Raw genomic sequence first — 21,915 nt, 5'->3', positions numbered from 1 at the left:
GGCAGACTGGCTCAGAGCCTCAACCTTCACCCACCACACAGTGCTGCCTCACTGGGTTGTGCTGAACAGATGTAGAGCTGCTAACATGAGTGAAGGATGGCCCTGCACATGGGGGTTCAGAATGGAAGGTCTGTGCCTGTCACCCCAGGGCCCCTTACCACCTCATCTTTGATAGAGGGTGTAAATAAGCTTGTGGAAGAAAAGGTCACAGAGATGAGACAGAAATATGTTCAGAGTACTGAACAGGGGTTGGCAAATTTCACCCTGAGGGTCAAGTCCCATCTGTCACCTGTTTTTGTCAATAAAGTTTTATTGAAACATAACCACACCCATTTGTTTACACATTGCTTCAAAGGCAGAGTGGAGTGGCCTCAACAGAGACTGAATGGCCCACAAAGCCTAACATATTTACTAGCAGACCTTTTACAGAAAAAGTTTGCCATCCCCTGGTGTAGGGGACCACAGTGGGGAGAGTGGCTAGTTCTACTGGGTGATTGACGGCAGCCTATATTCTTTTTTTGGTTTGTTTAATTTTTTAATGTTTTTATTTATTTTTGAGAGAGAGAGAGAGAGAGAGAGAGACAGAGACAGAGACAGAGCACAAGCCAGAGGGCCAGAGAGAGAGGGAGTCACAGAACCAGAAGCAGGCTCCAAGCTCTGAGCTGTCAGCACAGGGCCCAATGCGGGGCTCGGACTCATGAACTGTGAGATCATGACCTGAGCTGAAGTCGGACACTTAACCAACTAAGCCACCCAGGAGCCCCAGGAGCCTATATTCTTGCTGCCTCAAGTGTCAATCTGCCCCCAGATGCACTGGCCTGTGTCATAGGCAACTCAGGGAGATTGCTAGAGATACAAACCCTGCCCCACCCCAGACCTGCTGGATAAAAATTTGTATTTTCACAAGATGTACAGGTGGTGTTTCATGTGCTGAACACATTTTGAGAAGCATAGGGATAGATAATGACACCTTGCTGGGGAGAATTCAGATACGGAACATGGCCCCTTGAATTAAATCTTTTTGTTTTAGTTCTTTGTATGAGCTTGTCAGATGCTATTAGTTTCTGTGCATCAGTGTTTCTAAACCAGTCCATTTATGGCCAGATCAGATAGAAGTGGTTTTCATTTTTCATTCTGGTAAATAAATGTCAACTTGATGAGGCGGTTTTTTGGGGGGTTTTTTGGATGTTGTTGCATGAAATGGTCTCTTACTGTCGGAGTCTGGCAACTTCCCCCGGAAGTTGCTAAGTCTCTGAGGGTGGAGCTCCCTCCATCTCATCTCTCTCCCCTCCCCCATTTCCTCTATTCCTGCCTCCCCTGCCCTCCCTCTCCTCACTCTGTGACTAGCCCTGGATGTTTCTGAATCTTTTTCTTTTCTGTAGGGAATCAGATGTGAAACCCCTCTCCCCTTGCTTTTGTTTACTTAGAAAAACCAACAGCTATTCGTCTATTTGCACAGCTTGGTCTTGGTGGTGAAACTGTATATATAGATGGAAATGACCTCATGACCCTGACATGGGTGAGGCAAGTAATCCTAAGCTTTATTTACATTTATTGAAGGATTTAAAACCAGAGTATAAACAGGAAATTGTTCTATTTTTATTTCCTAATCACTGCTTTTAACTGTGTTTTGTCAACTCGTCATTTCCTCATTGGATATGAGGTCCTTCAGCATCAGGGCCAGGTTCCAGATTCCAAAACCTGCACATGGTCTCACATTTGGTGTTCAAGACCCAGTCCTATTCATTTTCATTAGTTTTTTATTGTTTATTTAAAAAAAAATTTTTTTTAACATTTATTTATTTTGGGGACAGAGACAGAGCATGAATGAGGGAGGGGCAGAGAGAGAGGGAGACACAGAATCGGAAGCAGGCTCCAGGCTCTGAGCCATCAGCCCAGAGCCTGACGCGGGGCTCGAACTCACGGACTGCGAGATCGTGGCCTGAGCTGAAGTCCGACGCTTAACCGACTGAACCACCCATTTATTGTTTATTTTTAAATGTTTATTTATTTTGAGAGAGAGTGTGTGTGTGAGAGTTTGAGCAAGGGAGGGACAGAGAGTGAGGGAGAGAGAGAGAGAGAGAGAGAGAGAGAGAATCCCAAGGAGGCTCTGCACTTTTAGCACAGAGCCGGGTACGGGGGCTGGAACCCATGACCGGTGACTTCGTGATCTGAGCTGAAGTTGGATGCTTAACCGACTGAGCCACCCAGGCTCCCCACCGTCCATTATTTAAAACTTCACTGGTCAGAGCTTGGCTCCCCTGCTCCAGTGTAGACCAGGATGCTAGACTGGGAGGGACCGGAAGGAACTGTACCCCACTCTGGGAGGCACCAGGCAATTCCCCCACCCTCTGCTCCATTTGCTGCAAATGGGAAAACTTCCTGGAAAAGTATGTCCAAAAGACAGAGCGCCGAGACGGTGGGAAGGGGAAGGCTTTCTGGCAATGGGAATCTTCCTTAACTATTTCTGGCCCTTACAAAACACAGTCTTTTCAGATACATTTCTGAGAACAAGGTCAAACCCCATTGTCTCAAATCGCACAAAGAAAGCCCTGGAGCCTCATGTCCAAAGAACTTTCTCTCTCTCTCTCTCTCTCTCTCTCTCTCTCTCTCTCACACACACACACACACACACACACACACACACACACACACACACACACGAAATGTGCCATGAAAGTTTAGGAAAAACCGTGGACTTTATTTTAAACATTCCTTCTGAAAGTAGGAAGGAGATATGACAACTGTTCGTTTTCACCGCTAGGGGCTGCTGTGGCCGTCGTCAGTATTTTCTGGCTGAGTTCATTTCTCTCTCTCCCCTCTTGAGGCGCCCCCTCCTCATTCATGAGGATTTCATGTTTTGTTTTTGTTTGTTTTTGTTTTTAGTGGATTCCCTTGACATCTTAAAAAAAACCCCAAATAACAACAACAACAAACTTGCGCACTTGACCAAAAGGTGATCAATATCCTATCCTCTATCTGAAAAATACAATGCCTTTAGAGGATTCCTTGCTACATGCCATTCTTGTCTTGAATTTTAAGTTCTATCTTGATTTATTTTAATCTCACAAATTGGATATCTTATTTTTTTGGTGTGCTCAATGTTTGTTCAGATTTGCTTATTTTTTTACTAAGAACAGAACGCTCTCCTTTTCTTCTTGTAATTCAGGCCTTCTTTCTGATACTGGTTTTCTTCTTAAGTTACATCCTTTCTAAGTTTCTTTAAAAGTAAAGGTCTCACCTCACATCTGTCAGAATGGCTAAAATTAACAACTCATGCAACAAAAGATATTGGCGAGGATGAGAAAGGGAACACTTTTGCACTGCTGGTGGGAATGTAAACTGGTGCGGCCACTCTGGAAAACAGTATGGAGGTTTCTCAGAGATTAAAAATACAGCTACCCTACGACCCAGCAATTGCACTATTAGGTATTTACCTGAAGGATACAAAAATGCTGATCTGAAGGGGCCCATGCACTCTCCTGTTTATAGCAGCACTGCCAACAATAGCCAAGGGGCGCCTGGGTGGCTAAGTCGGTTAAGTGTCCGACTTCGACTCAGGTCACGATCTCGCGGTGGGTGAGTTCGAGGCCCGCGTCGGGCTCTGGGCTGATGGCTCGGAGCCTGGAGCCTGCTTCTGATTCTGTGTTTCCCTCTGTCTCTGCCCCTCCCCCGTTCATGCTCTGTCTCTCTCTGTCTCAAAAATAAATAAACGTTAAAAAAAAAATTAAAAAAAAACACACAAAAACAAAACAAAACAAAAAAAAACAATAGCCAAAGTATGGAAAGAGCCCAAATGTCCATTAACTGATGAATGGGTAAAGAAGATGTGAGATATATATATATATATATATATATATATATATATATATATATACATACACATACAATGGAGTATTTCTCGGTGATCAGGAAGAATGAAATCTTTGCAACTATGTGGATGAAACTAGAGTGTAATATGCTAAGTGAAATAAGTCAGTCAAAGAAAGAGAAATATCATATGATTTCACTCCTATATGGAATTTAAAAACACAACAGATGAACATAGGGGAAGGGAAGGGAAGGAAAAATAAGATAAAAACAGAGAGGGAGGCAAACCATAAGAGATTCTTAAATACAGAGAACAAACTGAGGGTTGCTGGCAGGGTGTTGGGGGGGCAGGCTAAATGGGCGATTAGCATTAAGGAGGGCACTTGGGATGAGCACTGGGTGTTATATGTAAGTGATGAATCACTAAATTCTATTCCTGAAATCATTATTATACTATATGTTAACTAAATTGGATTTAAATTAAAAAAAAAGATGCATAAAATACTAAAACAGAAAAAAAAAGTAAAGGTCTCTTGGTGGTAAACCTTTTTAGTTTGTATTTATCAGAATATTCTTTATTATACCCAGCTCAAGATAAACAGTTTCACTGGACATACAATTCTAGCTTTTGCTAAATGCAACTGATTCTGGTTGCTCCTTAAAATCTTTTCCCTTTCTTTGGTGTTTTCAAGATTTTCTTCAAAATGTGTTGGTGCATATGAATTTGTTTTCCCTTGAAAAAGCCTTCCTGAGGAATTATTTTAAAGAATTCTGAATCTTGGAATTCACACTTTTCTTTTTATATTATTTTTTTATTTTAACTTTTTTAAATGTTTATTTTTTTGGGGGGGAGGGGCAGAGAGAGAGGGAGACACAGATTCTGAAGCAGGATCCAGGCTCCCAGCTGTCAGCACAGAGCACAACTCAGGGCTCAAACTCATGAACTGAACTGTAAGATCATGACCCGAGCTGAAGTCCAATGCTTAACTAACTAACCTGAGTCACCCAGGTGCCCCCACACTTTTATTTTTAAAACCTGGGAACCTCTGAATTATGTCTTTGATCAGTCCTTTTCTCGGGTTCTCCCCTGTAATTCCTTCTGAAATCAAAATGAGACATGCATTAGACCTTCACACTCCAGCCCCTGATCTCCTTGTTCCCTTCCTGATTTCCATTTTTCATCTCTTTGTTTCTACTTGTTTCATTCCGGATAAATTCTTCATAATTATTTATCACGTTCACTCATTACCGCCTAAGTTATAACAGTCTGCTTTATTTTTGAGAGAAAGAGAAAGGGGGAGGGGGAAGAGAGCGCACTCATGAAAACAGAGGAGGAGCAGAGAGAGAGAGAGAGGGAAAAAGACAATCCCAAGGAGGCTCTGCTCTGACAGCACAGAGGGGAGCTGGATCTCATGAACTGTGAGATCATGACCTGAGCGGAAATCAAGAGTCTTGCTCAACCTACTGAGCCACTCAGGCGTCCTTGTAACAATCGGCTTTTAACTATTCTATTACATTTAAAATTCTTATTAAATATCTCTAGACATTATATTCACTTCTTTTTCAAATCTTCCTCTTTTCTGTTTTTTTAATGTTTATTTTTGAGAGAGAGAGAGAGAGAGAGGGAGAGAGAATGAGCTGGGGAGGGGCAGAGAGAGCAGGAGGGCAGAGGATCCGAAGCGGGCTCTGCACTGACAGCAGACAGCCCGACGCAGGGCTCGAACTCATGAACCATGAGATCATGACCTGAGTCGAAGTCAACCGACTGAGCCACCCAGGTGCCCCAAATCTTCTGGCTCTCCTGATCCTCTCTTGTTCCTCAGCCATGCCACTGAGGATGTCTTATATTTCTTTAAAAGCTTACTGCATTATTTATTTTATTGTCTGTAGGAAATAATACCAAAGTTTGAAGGTTTGAAGTCTTTGTTGTTTTCTCCTAACCTACTCTCACTAACGATATCTAATTTATTTTTATATACAACTTTTTTTTTTTTTTTTTACCATTTTAATCAGTATTAAGTGTATACAGTTTGATGGCATTAAGTACATTCACATTGTTGTGTGACCATCCCCACCCTCTGTCTCTGGAATGTCTCATCTTCCCCAAAGGAAACTCTGTCCCCATGAGCCACTAACTCCCCCCAACCCCCACACCCCCTGCCCCCTGGTTTCCAGCCCCTGGAAACCACCATTCTACTTTCTGCCTCTATGAATTTTATGCTCTAGGTGCCTTATATAAGCGGAATCACACAATATTTATTCTTTGTGACTGCTTGTTTCAAAGTTCATTTATGTTGTAACATGTGTCAGAGTTCCCTTCCTGTTTAACCATGAATAATATTCATTTGTATGCATATAACACATTTAGTTCAGCCACTCTCCTGTGGATGGACAGTTTGGTCTGTAAATGTAAATTTGGAAGTCAGCAGTGAATTGTAACGGTAAACAAACCTTCCTGTTTTGTATATACAAGAGTGATAGTAGGGAGAGTTGGGAGGACAGCTTCTAAATATTTGTTGGATGGATCAATAAATGGAATGGATTATTTTTTCTAGCTGTGCATAGAGTTTGTTTGAGCCACTTACATTCATTTTTTTTTTAATTTAATTTAATTTTATTTTATTTTTTTAATATATGAAATTTACTGTCAAATTGGTTTCCATACAACACCCAGTGCTCATCCCAAAAGGTGCCCTCCTCAATACCCATCACCCACCCTGTCCTCCCTCCCACCCTGCCCTCCCTCCCACCCCCCATCAACCCTCAGTTTGTTCTCAGTTTTTTAACAGTCTCTAATGCTTTTGAGCCACTTACATTCAATTTGCATTGGGATTAGTGGGACATGTTTGGGTGGTAATTGAGTAGGGTTGCGATTTCCAGTGTGGGGTTAGAAGAACATTCCTACTAGGAGATACATCAGAACCATCTGGAGGCTTTCTCAAATTATCCACCTTTTCTTGGTTGAAACATTGAGGTGGGGAAAATACTTTTTGGGAACCAATGGGTGAGTGTTAGTATGGAATCTCAGAATCAGGTGGCCTCAGCATTCATTCTCCCTTTTCCTAAGGACGGCCCTGGATTTCCATTTGGGGATCCTCCTTTTCCTCATTGTCTGGCTATGTGTTCATGGTGGGGCTTTATCTTCAGTTCCAGGGATGAAGTATGTAACCCAAACTTAGACCCCAAATTAGGCCACAGATCATTTCCTTGAGACCATGGTGATTGTTTCACGAGTGGGCACACCTAAACTGGCCACATCAGGGTAAGTCTTAGGGCTACCAGAAAAGACTTTTGCTCTTTATGCTGAACTTGAACCTGGAAGGATGTAGAGTTGGAGCTGTGGTGGCCATACTGTCACCATGGGCGGTCCACCCTAGGAACTTAAGAATGAAGACAAGCTGTGGAGTCAGAGCTGAGGTGGAAAAAAAACCCACTCCAGACGATATTGCTTGGGCCTGAATTCAGCAGTGCCTGAAGCCAGAGTGACTCTTGATCATTTTAGTATGTGACCAAGTAAGTAATCTTTTCCCTAAAAGCCACTTGCTGTTGAAACAGGTCCAATTAACAGGTGGATAGGGACGCCTGGGTGGATCAGTCAGTTAAGTGTCCAACTCTTGATTTCGGCTAGGTCATCACCTCACGGTTTGTGACTTCAAGCCCCACTTTGTCAGGCTCTGCACTGATAATGCCAAGTGGGCTTGGGATTCTCTCTCTCCCTCTTTCTCTGTCCCTTCCCTGCTTGCACTCCCTCTTTCTCTTTCAAAAATAAATAAATAAACTTTAAAAAAAATAGGCAGAGAGACAGAGATAAGTAACTGACATTTAAGTTGGTGCCCAGGAGTCTCTAGCTCCCAGATGCTGGGTGGTGCCCTCAAAGAGTCCTGAGCTGGGTACTATTTCTGGGAGTGAATCGGGCACTTGCTTGATTGTTGTTACTTGGTGGGATAAAACATTATGTAACACCAGGGAGAAAATCACATATGCACCAACGTGACTGTCACATTATACTGACACCATTCCCCTAAGTTACCACTCCCTGATGAGCAAATTTGGGTTACAAAACCATATGTGTAGCATAACAGATTGTATATATTCTTTACAATGTAGGCAAATATACACATGCATATATATGTAAATGTATGGATATTTATGTACATATGCACAGGATGGTTTGGGGAAGAAACACCAAAACTGGTGACATTGGCTGCCTCAAGGGGGAGAAACTGAGCATGTAGGAGGGAGATTTTTATTGTATACCTGTTCCTATGTTTTGGACATTCTCCAATCAAAAAAGTAATTTGAATTAAATATTATAAAAGCTTCTAAAAACTGGAGGAAGACTTCCCCTACATCCTCTTTCTGCTCCCCGAGCCATCTGGCTTTCTCACTAAACCCATCTGCTTGTGTCATTTTACTTCTTTAAAGCGAGACAACAGCATGGCATCCTACAATCTGTGGGCTGACCCAGCGTGCACAGAGAAGGACCCAGAGGGCTGGCCAAAGAGCACAAAAACTCATAAGCCATGAAAAGCCCTTCTCTAGAATGACTGAGTCTCTTGGGAGAGCTGAGATTTCAAGTGGTCCCCTTTCTTGAGCTGTTTTGGGGGTTGGGAGTCCCTGACTGGACTGCTGCTGTGGGGAGGAAGCCCTGGAAAGAGAAACCCAGGGTTGACCAGGTACCTGAGGAAAGTAGAAGGCTAAATGAGCTGAGAGAAAAGCAGGCTCTAAGAGAAGCAGAAGGGAAATGAAGAACATCCAAATAGCATATGTAGCATCCTTTTTAATGGCTGCGTAATATACCCCTCATCTCCCCACTGGTGAACTTTGACTCCGCATCCTGTATTTTTGTCTCTGGAAACACTGCTGCATTGCTAGAAGGCCCTGACCAGAGCTTTTATTGCTCTTAGAGGAAGTATTTGGATAAGATTGCTCGTTGAAGGGCATAAATATTTCAAAATGCAATCAATATCATCAGAAAGCTTTCCAGAAAGGCTGTAATAATTTACATTTCACTGGCAGTCCATTAAAGCATCCTTTGTACTTCTCCTTAACCTCACCACTAATTTGTGCCCGTCGTGGATATTATTACCCTTTCCAGTGTTTGCAAGTTGATATTTTAACTTTCACCTCCTTTACAGTTTACAAAGTTGAGTATGTTTTCATATGTGGATCGGGTGTTTATTGTGTGCCTTGGAACAGCCCACACATATGGTGCACACTTCCTGGATTTTTGTGAGCTCTTTTTAGAACAGATTTTAAATTTTCATTTTTTAAAAACGTTTATTTATTTTTGAGAGAGAGAGAGAGACAGAGCAGGAGCAGGGGAGGGGCAGAGAGAGAGGGAGGCACAGAATCCAAGGCAGGCTCCAGGCTCTAAGCTGTCAGCACAGAGCCCAGATTTTCATCTTTTTTCAAATATGGTGGTTTTATTTTTCTCATTTAACTTTATTTATGGCATCTTTGTCATAATAAAATATTTAAAGCTATCTTTTATTTATTTATTTATTTATTTATTTATTTATTTATTGGATAACTTCTGTTTCCATGTCTTGGTTAAGAAAGTATACCCAACTTGGATTGTACAGTTTCCTGTTTTTATTTTAATATTTTTGCTTTTTTTTATACATGAGAATTTAATCTTTCTTAGATTTATATATAGTGTGAGGTAGGAGCTCAGCTTTATTGTCTTCTAGTTAGAAAACCATTCAGGTCAGCAACTCTGACTACATAAACTGTTACTTCCCTGCCTTTGTCATATATTAAATTCCATTATTAACTGGGGTTCACTCTGTCCTATGTATATTATTATATTGAATTATTTGTTTGTTCTTATGTCAATATCAGACTGATTTCATTATACTTAGGCATTTTTCATCCCGTGGGGGCCTTAAAGTATTGTGTGATTCTGCACACGAAAAGTTGGGATTTCAGTTGGAATTACATTAAATATCTATCCATTTTGGAAGAATGTATACTTTTATAATATAGTATTTTAATTCAAGAAGATAGTACATTTTTCTATTAGTTCAGATCTTGTTTTGTGCTTTTCAATCTGGTTGAATTTTTGTAGTTAAGTATGTCATGTATGTGAGTGTATGTATAATGTAAAGAATATCAATGAATCCAGTGTAAGAAATAGAGCATTGACTTTGAGGCTCTTCATCCCAATTTCTTCCTTCTTGGTCACATAGCTCTTCCTCCCTCTCACCCTGATGTAATCACTACCCTGTCCTTTGTGACCATCATTCCTTGATTTTATTTAGAGTTTTACTGTAAAATTTATGTCTGTTGCTGTAATACATATTTTTAGCGTTGTCCATTTTTAACCTTGACAAAAATAGAATCAGACTCCATATTCTTCTGGGAAGTGCTTCTTTTGTTCAACATAATGTATATGAGATTTTTTTCAGGTTGATGCTGATAGCTGTACTTTGTTCATTTTTACTGCTGTGTATTTTTCCATTGTATGTGTCTTCTGTGATTTGTTCATCCAGTCTACTGTTGATGGATATTTGGGTTGCTTCTAGGTTCTAACCTTAATGAGCTTTTTTATAAAAATATATCATCATGTGTTTATGTAAGAGTTTATCTAGGGCAATGGTCTTCTAACATTTTTGCTTTTCTATTCATTGAAGGAAATTTATTTATTTATTTATTTAAGTTTTTGAGAGGGACTGAGACAGCATGAGTTGCAGAGGGACAGAGAGGGAGAGAGAGAAAATCCCAAGCAGGCTCCACACAGTCAGCACAGAGCTCAGTGTGGGGCTGGATCTCACAAATTGCAAGATCATGACTTGAGCCGAAATCAAGAGTCAGACACATAACCCACTGAGCCACCCAGACGCTCCTTCACTGAAAGGATTTTAAAACTCTAAGTGTTCTCTTGAGCATTTTAAACTGAACTTCTAAAATTTTTTCATCCTGAGTGCTTGCAAAGAATGCAATTTCTAGCACATTGTGGATATTAACATTTTAAAATAATATTACTACTTCTTTAAAAAAATATAAAAACACAGAAATTGAATACCTATAAACTATTTAAAAAATACATGAAAAAATATGTGAGATCGAGTCCCATGTCAGGCTCTGTGAAGCGTGGAGCTCGCTTGGGATTCTCTCTCCCCCTCTCTCTGTTCCTCCCCCACTCATGCGCACACACACACACACACACACACACACACACACACACACACTCTTTCTCTCTCTCTCTCTTAATAAAGAAAGAAGCATTTAAAAAAATAAAAAATACATAATACATGTGCAAACTCTTTTTTAATAGTCAGAAAATTTACACTCTTCCTTTTTCTCCTTCACTGTTCACTTACCTGCCCCACTGAACTGTATTTCATTATAATAGATTTTTATGCTGGGAAATTCTGATCACCCTAGTCACCTACATTTCTGCTATAAAAATATATATGAAAATTGAAGAAAATGATGTGACCATAGAGCTTTAAGTTTGAATAGCTTATGTAGCTAGAAATACAGAAGTATGTCTTCTGTATTTGGTTATTTCTTAGCTGTTATCTGTACACAATTGATCAAAGCAACACAAACGTACCACATTTATAGAAAACAAACCCCAGAATTCTATTTTGGAAATGCATCTCTCAATGGGATGAATGACATTTCCCCCCATTTCTTTCATATGTATATGTGCATGACTATTATTCTTTGCAGGAATGGGGGCAATGTTCAGATTAATTCTATTCCAATATTTTGTTTTAACCAATGCAGGCATTGAGAAACCTCAGTCACATAAATAAATAAATAAATAAATAGGAATGGAAACAATTTCGTTATGGCAATGCCACTCAATTTTAGTACTCCTTCCAAGATGAATGCCAAAACTACAATAGCGATCTGCCATTAATTTTTAATTGTCTGTTAATGGATACATCTGCCTTCCTTTTTGTTGAACACAAAATAGTGTAAACTGCTTGACTTGCAAAAGGATTTATCAGCCAGTCATTGGAGACATGAGATTTCGCAGTCTCTGGGAAGTATACCAAAAAAGCTTTACCAAGATGTATCAAATTACTGTACTGTCTCTCTTACTTTCTCACTGAGAGACTGGAAGTTATCCTGTTTAGCCCAATATATCTAAAATGTTTGGGTAAATGGAAATTTTGTGAACTTTGACAAAACTTTGTCAATATATTTTGAGTGGAAAATTCTATATAGAGAAAAGTTGAAAAAATAGTATCCATCCAAGTATCCATCATTAAACGTCAACTACTACCATACATGGCAATCCTGTTTCATCTAAACCCTATCCCTTCCTCTCCCGATTATTTGAAAACCAATACTAGATATTATCATTTCATCTGTGAACATTTCAGCACATCACTCTAAAGCAGTAGGACTCTTCTTTTTATTAATATCACATCTAAGAAGTGAATATGGAATATTAAATTTCTAGGCAGTGTTCAGTCTTCCCCAATTGTCATGATTTTTATTTTGCATTTTATTTGAATCGATATTCAAAGTATATATTTGGTTTATAGTCTATGGACCACATAAGGTCCATGCGTTGCAACTTATGAGTAATGTGTACACTTCCTCCTGGAGGCATGTGATGTCCACTTGTATCTCTTTTAGTGATACCTATAATCATCGATGATCATTGCCTAGATCCATTAATTTATTTATTGGTGTTGCAAAATAATAATACTTTATCATGCCTCTGTGTTTATTAGCTATACTCTATCTATAAAAAGAAGGCCTTGGCCACTGGGAACTCTTCAGGTTGCCTGTTGTATCCTTTTGATATGACCTCATAGAGTCCTATATCTCTCAAGGAAATAAATAAAATCTATACTTTAAACATTCCAAAAAAAAGGAAACTCCAGGCCCAGATTATTTCACTGTTCAGTTCTATAAAATATTTAAGGAAAAAACATCAACTCTACACAACACAACTCTTTCTGAAAATAGCTCACTTCCTTAACTTCTTGACACTATAAGACACTTCAGGCTCATCTTGTATTTTCCCTGTCCCAGCCCTGGAATCAGCTACTTCTCTAAGGAGTCCTGGTTCCTTTTCACTGGAGAATGGTTTTGGAAACTGAGATCTGTGTGTTGACTGTTCTTGTTCCTCCTGGGATGTTTGTGTTACTGATCCATACACACACACACACACATATATTTGTTTCTCTATTAAAAAATAACAGTCACTAATTCATATTGGTATTTCTGACTCCAGTCCAGCAAGAGGGTTTATTCTAGCATTCTTCCTTTGTTCATTTGTAATTTCTTGCTTTGACAGTGAGAAACTTGGCTCTTGTTAGCTGCAGTATATTTGCTAATTGGTTGGACCATAGTATTCTACAATTTCAAAATTGCTGAGTTTCCCATCTTAGGGCTAAATCATTCAGTGTTTCACTATTATATATAATGTAATGCGATGCAATGTAATATAATATATACATTATAATATATTAATATATTAGCATGGTACTATAATATAATATTTTTGGTAGATGCCCTTTATCAGAATGTAGAAATTCTTTTCTTAGTGTAAGAGAGTTTTAATATGTTTCTTGAATTTTGTCAAATTCTTTTCTGCATCTAATGAGATGATGACATGATTTTTCTTCATCAGTCTATATACATGGTGAATTGCATTGATTGATTTTTGAATGCTGATTGATTCAGCCTAGCATTTCTGTGATGAAACACATTTTCATCCTTTTGAGATATTGCTGGGTTTCACCTGCTAACATTTTGTTTAGGATTTTTGCATCTATGTTTATGAGACATAAATGAGGATTTTCTTTTCTTGTAATGTCTTTCTTTGATTTTGGTATGAAGATAATGCTGGCCTCCTAAACGAGTTGGGGAGTATTCCCTTCTTTTCCACTTCTAGAAAGGGTTGTGTAGAGTTGATATTATTTTTCCTTAAGTATTTGATAGAATTAGATGGTGAAATAATCTGAGCCTGGAGTTTCTTTTTCTTTTTCTTTTTCGGAATGTTTCAAAGTATGGATTTAATTTCCTTGAGAGATATATAACTATTTAGGCTATTTTTTCTTGACTGAGTTTTGGTGGTTTGTGTCTTTCAAAGAAGTGAAGACTGTTGAAAGTGTATTTTTTCTAAGATGTCAAATCTATGGGTATAGGGGTGTTCATAGTATATCCCTAATGACTATTTAATTTCGGTGGGATCAGTAGTGATGTCTCCTCTTTTACTGGAGATATTGGTAGTTTGTGTCTTCTCCCTTTTTCCCCTTGGCAAATATTTTTTAGAGCTTTATTAATTTATTGCTTTTTTCAAAGAATCAGCTTTTGGGTTCATTGATTTTTCCCTATTGTTTCTTCTGTTTTTAATTTCATGATTTCTGCTCTCATCTTTATCCTTTTTTGGCCTTTTTGCTTGCTTTGGGTTTGTTTTGTTTTCATTCCTCTAGTTTCTTAAGGTGCATGCAAAATTACTTTTCTGAGAACTTTCTTCTTTTCTGACAGAGGCAATTTATGCTTTCTATGGCCTGAATGCTGGTGTTCCCACATATTCATATGCTTATCATTAGTGTGGTACATTTGTTTTAATAGATGAGCCAGTGTTGATACATTATTATTAATGAAAGTCCACAGTTTACATGAGGGTTTCCTCTTAGTGTTGTACATTGTATAGGTTTTGACAAATGCATAATGACACGTATCCACCATCACCATATCATATCATACAAGGTAGTTTCACTGCCTTAAAAATCCTCTAGCCCCACCTATTAATCCAATCCCCCAAACCCTGGCAACCAAGTGATTTTTACTGTCTCCATAGTTTTGCCTTTTCCAGAATGTCATAAAGTTGGAAGCATATGGTATGTAGTCTTTGCATATTGGCTTCTTTCATTTAGTAATCTGCGTTTAAGTTTCCTCCACGTCTTTTCATAGCTTGATAGCTCGTTTCTTTTTAAAACAGAACAATATTACATTATCTGATGTACCACAGTGTATTAAGTGAAACTTATTGAAAGATCTCTTGTTTTTTTCCACATTTTGGAAATTATGAATAAAGCAGCTATAAATATAAAGATGCCATAAAATATATATATATATATATATATATATATATATATATATATATATATTACTTATGTCCATGTAGATTTTTACATGGACATAAGTAATATATATATTTTTAAAGTTTATTTATTTATTTATTTAGAGAGAGAAAATGCGCAATGAGCAGGAGAAGGGCACGGAGAGAGGGAGAGAGAGAGACAATCCCAAGCTGACTGTGGGGAGCCCAATGGGGGGCTTGATCTCAGGAACCATGAGATCATGACCTGAGCTGAAATCAAGAGTTGAACGCTTAACTGACTGAGCCACCCAGGTGCCCAGTAGTATATTTTTATTTTATTTATTTATTTATTTATTTATTTATTTGTTTATTTTAGCTTATATTCGTTCTTTTTTCCTGATCCTTTTTTTAATTTTTATTTTTAAAATTTTATTTAAATCCCAGTCAGTTAACATATGGTGTAACAATGATTTCAGTAGAATTTAGTGATTCATCACTTACATATAACACCCAGTGCTCATCCCAACAAGTGCCCTCCTTAATGCCCATCACCTGTTTAGTCCATTGGGTGCCCAGTAATATATTTTTAAATAAAGGGAGGAAGTGGGAGTGGGAGGACTTTCTAAGAGTGACAGAAACCGTAAAGAAAACAGTTGTATTCTGGACTTAGTTAAAAATGCACCATAACTAACTTATGACAAACAGCAGGGGGTGGTATTTGCAAGACATTTGACAACCATTGACAGTTCTGTTTTACTTAGCACACAGTGAATTTAAACCACATTAAGATTTCCAAACTCTGATTATTCTATTTTGTTTTATTGTATTACCTGCGTGCCTGTGATAGAAGAGGGAAATATCAGCGATCTCTTTTGGATCTGTCCAAGAAATTTTGTTAAGTATTTAGATCTCTCAGGAATCACTAGATTTCAGTATACATCTCACTGATAGGGAAACTATTATTAAGAAGAACAACCATAATTCTCCAGACTTTTGGAGGTGACGCCCAGGACAGAGCTACAATTTTCAAACAATGACGAGCTCACAGACTTCTTTGTAGGACCAAATATTTGCTGTTTTTCTCTGTAGCTGTAGGAGGAAAGGAACAATTTCCCCCCCTCTTTATTGCTGACATTTCTCTCACCAGTGTTTGAAGTGCTGTCACTGCAATTCCATGAATTAATGTTGAGAGAAAAGAAGAGACCGAATGGCTATAAACTCTGAATGCAGAAAAGAAATGGGCAAAAAAAGATTGTTTAGCAGGTGTAACAGAGAGTGGCTGATATTTTGCTTTCTTGAATCAGAAATAAAGGCCTTTCTTGAATCAACTAGAAAAATACATATAATTTAACAGAAAAAAAAAATCAACCAAGTCTTTGAAGAGAATGTGTAGAGGAAAAGGAAACCGTCCCAAATAGAAGGCCATCCCACCTCAGTCTACAGAGTAGCTGAGGAAATGCCTAAATACAGAATCAAGATTCTTTTTTTCCCTCAATGGTTAATTTGTATTTTCTCTGAGGCACAGAAAGTAGCTGATTGAGATCCAGTCTTCTGTCTCTGGTGGAGACACAGGAGTATTAGCCTGGGTAGTTTACATGTTCACCTCAACCATGAAAACCATGCATTTGATACCTTTGAGCAAGGTCCCTTTCTTGCATGTTAACTATTTACAAAATATATGCTGAGGCAACTAAATGAGTTGGCTTCAGTCATAAAAATAAAATAAAATTCGTGATAAAGCAGTTTAGAGCTGATAAAGTTCTATTCAAAATAATTATTGGGCACCTGGGTGGCTCAGTCGGTTAAGCATCTGACTCTGGCTCAGGTCATGATCTCGTGTTTTGTGAGTCCAAGCCCCACATGGGGCTCTCTGCTATCAACGTGGAGCCCGCTTTGGATCCTCTGTCTCCCTCTCTCTCTTCCCCTCCCCTGTTCTCTCTCTCTCTCTCTAAAAAAAATAAACCTTTAAAAACTAATAATTATTTTTGTTTTGGAGGAGCCTTGTTTTTCTTTTTTTTTAATCTTGGCAAAAATGAGATATCAGAGGTATTTCTAGCTGGTGAAAGAAAATGATATCTTCTATGCATTAGACACATGCCTTTCTGTCCTCCATAGCAAGAGGGCAAATACCCACCCCATTCAGTGTAATAGCCATTATTATTTGGGAAGTGAAGACTACAATATTATTATGGGAGAATATTTTGTAAGTCACGCATGGCTTTCATCACAAAATGTGAATTGTGTTTATCTGCATTATGATTGCCCTTCTCTCTAAACTAAGCCAAGAACCAAGAGTTACCTGTGTCTCATTTTCCTGCTTCTAGGTGCTCTTCAAGAAGCAGTCTGAACTCAAACGTGCAAGCCACCAGTGGAACTCTGCCCCACGCAACCTAAGGATGTCTCCAGAAGGGCGTTTAAACTACCCAGGACTCAGGTGCTCTGCAGCAGGGCCAGTGGGCACAGGGAGAGGTGGAGCATTGCCCAGGGCAGCGTGAGGGGCCCAGAGCACCCCTGACCCCTTCAGTGCTTGTCGCTTTGCCTCAATCACACCGTGGGGTGGGACCGGATGTCGCCCTGGTTTCTGTGCATGTACGAATCCACCTGTGTGGGAAGAAACCTACTAAACCTTGTTTACCCCTCAGGTCAGAGCACCGGCAACCCAAGTGCAGGGCATTTGGCAGAGAAATAAGAGAGAGGGCAGAGCCAGAGACCATCTCAGCAAGATGCTGGCCTTGAGCTCAGCCTTCACTGCCATCCCGAATTACGTATAAGAAACTATCTTTATCCCAGAGAGGTATGTGGCAGGGATAGGGAGATGCATATCCAGTCTGAACGTTTTATTTCTCCCAGAACCACTACATTTGGGATCCAGTGAAAGGCAGCGGCTGGCTTGGTTTGGGGTGACTCAGAGGTTGATAGGCTTCTCTGGGTCTCCATTCTCCTGACTAACTTGGGTAGAGAACTTGTTTTGCACAGAAGCATTGTGAAGCTGTGGTGGGGAGAAAGGAATGCAGCCGTTACTAAAAGCAGAACAAAACAGAAAACTCTTCTCCTCTGGAGTCTCCGAGGGCTTCTGGGTCACTTGGAGAATGGCTTTTTGAGGAAACACACCTGTTGTTCTTTTCCTGTTCCCAGGGACACGGTCTAACACCTGCCCTCACCAGACAGAATTTGTGGCGGCCAGTTTTTTCTTCTCTCACTGCGTGTGTGTGTGCGCATGTGTGTGTGTGTGTGTGTGTGTGTGTGTGTGTGTGTGTTTGAAGAGACCAGAAGCCAATGAGAGAGCTGCACAGGAGAGGAGGGAGGGGAAGATTGCTCAGACACCCTCTGTAGAACTTGCAAAATATCCCAGGGCCCACCAGATAACAGGGTTCTCCCTATCTCTGTCTCTCCCCATTTCCCTCTATCTCTGTCCTCTGTCTCTGTCTATCCCTGTCCCTCTTGTCCCAGGTCCACCAGTAACATCTGTGTCAATCTGGACATTTGATCTTTCTAAACCTTATCTTTATTCTTAAATAATTAGGGTCAAGGATTATATACCCTAAAGCCCTCAATAAGAGCAAACTGAAAATATTACTGATATTATATTTTTCAGAACCTAAAATTTTGAACAGAATGAGCTCAGAGCAATGAAAAGCCCTTTGGTGATACAAGCTTATTTCCTGTGTTTGTGCAAAAGCGTTTCCACATATACACACAGCCCCTGCTGCACCCATACCTGGGTGCACATGTAGGGTGCCCTCCCCGCTGCTGGGCAAGGAAAGATGCTTGAACTTCCTCCCCTACTTTTCCCCTGGAACTCATAGGATGCCCTTTGAAAAACAGGCTGAAAACTTGCCTTTTAAAAAAAAGGTTATTTACTTATTTTGAGTGGGGGGAGGGACAGAGAGAGAGGAAGAGAGAATCCCAAGCAGGCTCTGCACCGTCAGCACAGAACTTGATGTGGGGCTCGAACCCACAAATTGTGGAATCATGACCTGAGCAGAAACCAAGAGTTGGATGCTTAATCAACTGAGCCACCCAGGCACCCCTGAAAACTTGTCTTTTGATTTTAATCTTCCTTTCCATCACTTGTTTTTGTTGAATACACCACCCAACTTGGTGGAAACAGTTTCCATTCTAAAGCGAGGGAAAAAGATTTCAGGGGGTATGGCTCAAAGTGATCTGCTCAGGTAAAACTTTTTTTTTTTTTCTGATAAACACAGGCTATTGTTTAAAAATTTATTTAAACCTCATCGTTAGCCAGAATGTAGTTATAAGCAGCAGGGTTCTATTCCTGGGAGATGACCAGCCTCTACCCTCTCACTGGCGGTTTCCTACAAATGCACCTGCTTCTGCTCCCACATCAGCGCGGACGGTCTCCAGCCCTTCCAGTGGGGGAAGGAGGGATGACATTACTGTTACTCTGGGTAAACCACAGTGAGTTTCAGATCACTTTGCACTTCCCCCAGAGGTGGCTCCACCTTTCCTCTCCCTGCGCTCTCTCTGACCACTAGCTGGAGTGTTGCAGGACGCAGGGCTCCCCAAGGGGGATGCAGGGGACCCCCTTCCACTCTCCTTCTCTTAGAGGTGCTTTCCTGGCAGGAAGGAGCTCTGGTGTAACCCCCCCCACTCCCCCCCCCCCCGCCGTCCACCAAGCGGATGAGGTGCTTAATAACATTTATTAACGGATTGATGGGAGGACGGATGGCTGGAGATGAGTGGCGGCTGGATGGGCAGCCCTGAGTACGGTTTTGAGCAGGGGGGAAGCCTGATGTCTGGAGGGGACTGAGTGGCCCCCAGGGCACAGCGACGGGCGGGGACGGAGTGGGGAGGAGAGGCAACAGCCGTGTGGCCCCAGATGGCAGCTGGACTGGAGGAGTAGCACTGTGACTGGGGAAGGAAAAATCCGCCCTCCCCCGCTCCGCCTAAACAATTGAGGAAGCTGAGAAAGCCTGAGATGGCCTGGAGAGGGACTCTTTTTTTCACTTCTCTTCCGTTCAGTCTGGCTTCCGGGCTAGGGGCCGAGGGCGGTCACCCCCCCCCCCCCCCCCCCCCCCCCCCCCCCCCCCCCCCGCACGGGGCAAGAATCACCGAGGGGTCCAGGCAGGTGCAGCCCCTTGAGTCCCACCGTCCCTCCATCCTGCGGTCCTGGGCAAAGAGGGCTTCATGTCTCTGCCGTGTTAGGGACCCCGCAGTGCATTGTCCCTCCTCCCCACCCCCCCCCCCCCCCCCCCCACAGGTAAAAGAACTGATGATGTCACCTGACTCCAAGGTTCTCTCTCTGCGAGTCTATGCACACCAGCCCCCTTCCTGGCCGTGCTCCCCCTCTGGAGACCACCACCGAAGACGATCCAAGGGCAGTCAGTATGTGGGAAAACAGAGCACCTTGGTTTCAAAATCCTCAACATCGAAAATAAGCTGTTATCTCAAAAACATCAGCTTCCAGCATTGCCACCACCCATGCAATCACGTCTTCCAAAAAAACAAAAACAAAAACAAAAACAAAAACAAAAAAACAAAACAAAAGAAAAACTCCATCTTTCAAACTCCATCCTTGAAAAGAACCAGACAAAGATGAGAATTATGTTCAGGTTTGTTCCTTCTCCAACTTTCAATAGGGGGAACTGGGCTAGACTGATGTATTAGTCAGTGTTCTCCAGAAGACAGAACCAATAGAACATATATATGAATACATATACTGTAAGGAATTGACTCATGTAATTATGGGGGCTGGTACGTCCAAAATTTGTAGGGCAGGTTGGCAATCTGGAAACTCAGGCAGGAGAGGAAATTAAAGTCTTGAGGCAGGATTCTTTCTTCTCTGGGAAACTTTGCTTTTTGTTCTTAAGGCCTTCAACTGATTGCACGAGGCCCACCCACGTTGGCAGGCAATCTTAAGGACATCCAAAGAATACTCTCACAGCAATACCTAGATCAGTGTTTGATTAAATCACTGGGTGCTATGGCTTAGCCAAGCTGACACCTAAGATTAACCATCACACTTGATTAGACAGGCCCCTTCATGGATGGCAGGATGACAGAAAATTCTTGGGGCTGATCTCCATCCAGCAGACCCACACTTGCTTTGACATAAAAGCAGGGCCTGACTTGAATACCCAGTACTGTGGTTCAATCTGGATAACTCTTATTCAAACTGGACATTCAGGGGCACCTGGGTGGCTCAGTCGGTTGAGCGTCTGACTTTGGCTCAGATCATGATCTTGCAGTGTGTGAGTTCAAGCCCCACATTGGACTCACTGCTGTTAGCCTGTCAGTGCAGAGCCCTCTTCAGAACATCGCTGCTTTTCTTTTAGGCGTTGTTGGATGTAAGCGTGATGCTTGGAACCCCAGCAGCCATCTTGCATCCATCCTGATCTTGAAGGCAACACTTCCAAGCAGACAGAGAGATGGAACAAACCTGAGCCTTGAACCAGCCAGTCCTGAAGCCCACCCTATCTCTGGATTTCAGAAATGTCAACCTACAAATTTCCTGATGCTTCAATTCTTTTGGAACTACACTTGGAAATATTTGAACTAATGAAGAATTCTCCATATTCCTTTTTAAAAAATCTTTAAATCTCTCAGATCTTTCCTGTTACCATGCTTCTTCTGAGGACAGGGCACTGAGAACAGATGAACTGGTTTCTCTTTTCTTATTCCTAGAATTGGGAAAGGCCTCCCTCTACTACTAACGTGTCTGATCCATAGTAGACATTCAGCGAATCCTGAGTAACGTGAAAACTCCATTTAGTTGGATGATTTTGATAAAATGGGAGAGAGTAGGGGAAATATGAGCCTCTCTTGGCAAGTCTTCTGTGTGTTTCCTTTACAGTTTTTGGGAGAAACAGAGCTTACCTTTGAACACTTTCCAAGGAATTTCTTTGGCAAACATTTCCATGTGAGTAAATGTTTAACAAAACCCTTTCTTCATCTCTGCTATAAAATACCTTTGGGCCAGCTCTCCAGCTTTATTCCCCCTGTAGAGCAACAGAGGTGGGATGCAGTCTGGATTACTGGGCAATGACACAGACCCCTTGTGTGAGCCCGGGGCTGGACCGGGAGTCTGGGGATGGACCAGCCGCACGCCTGGAGGGAGGCTC

Source organism: Panthera leo, chromosome A2 (genome assembly GCF_018350215.1).
Source record: "Panthera leo isolate Ple1 chromosome A2, P.leo_Ple1_pat1.1, whole genome shotgun sequence".
NCBI classification, from domain to species: Eukaryota; Metazoa; Chordata; class Mammalia; order Carnivora; family Felidae; genus Panthera; species Panthera leo.
The sequence above is the reverse complement of the archived record's forward strand: the minus strand, read 5'-3'. Positions refer to the sequence as shown.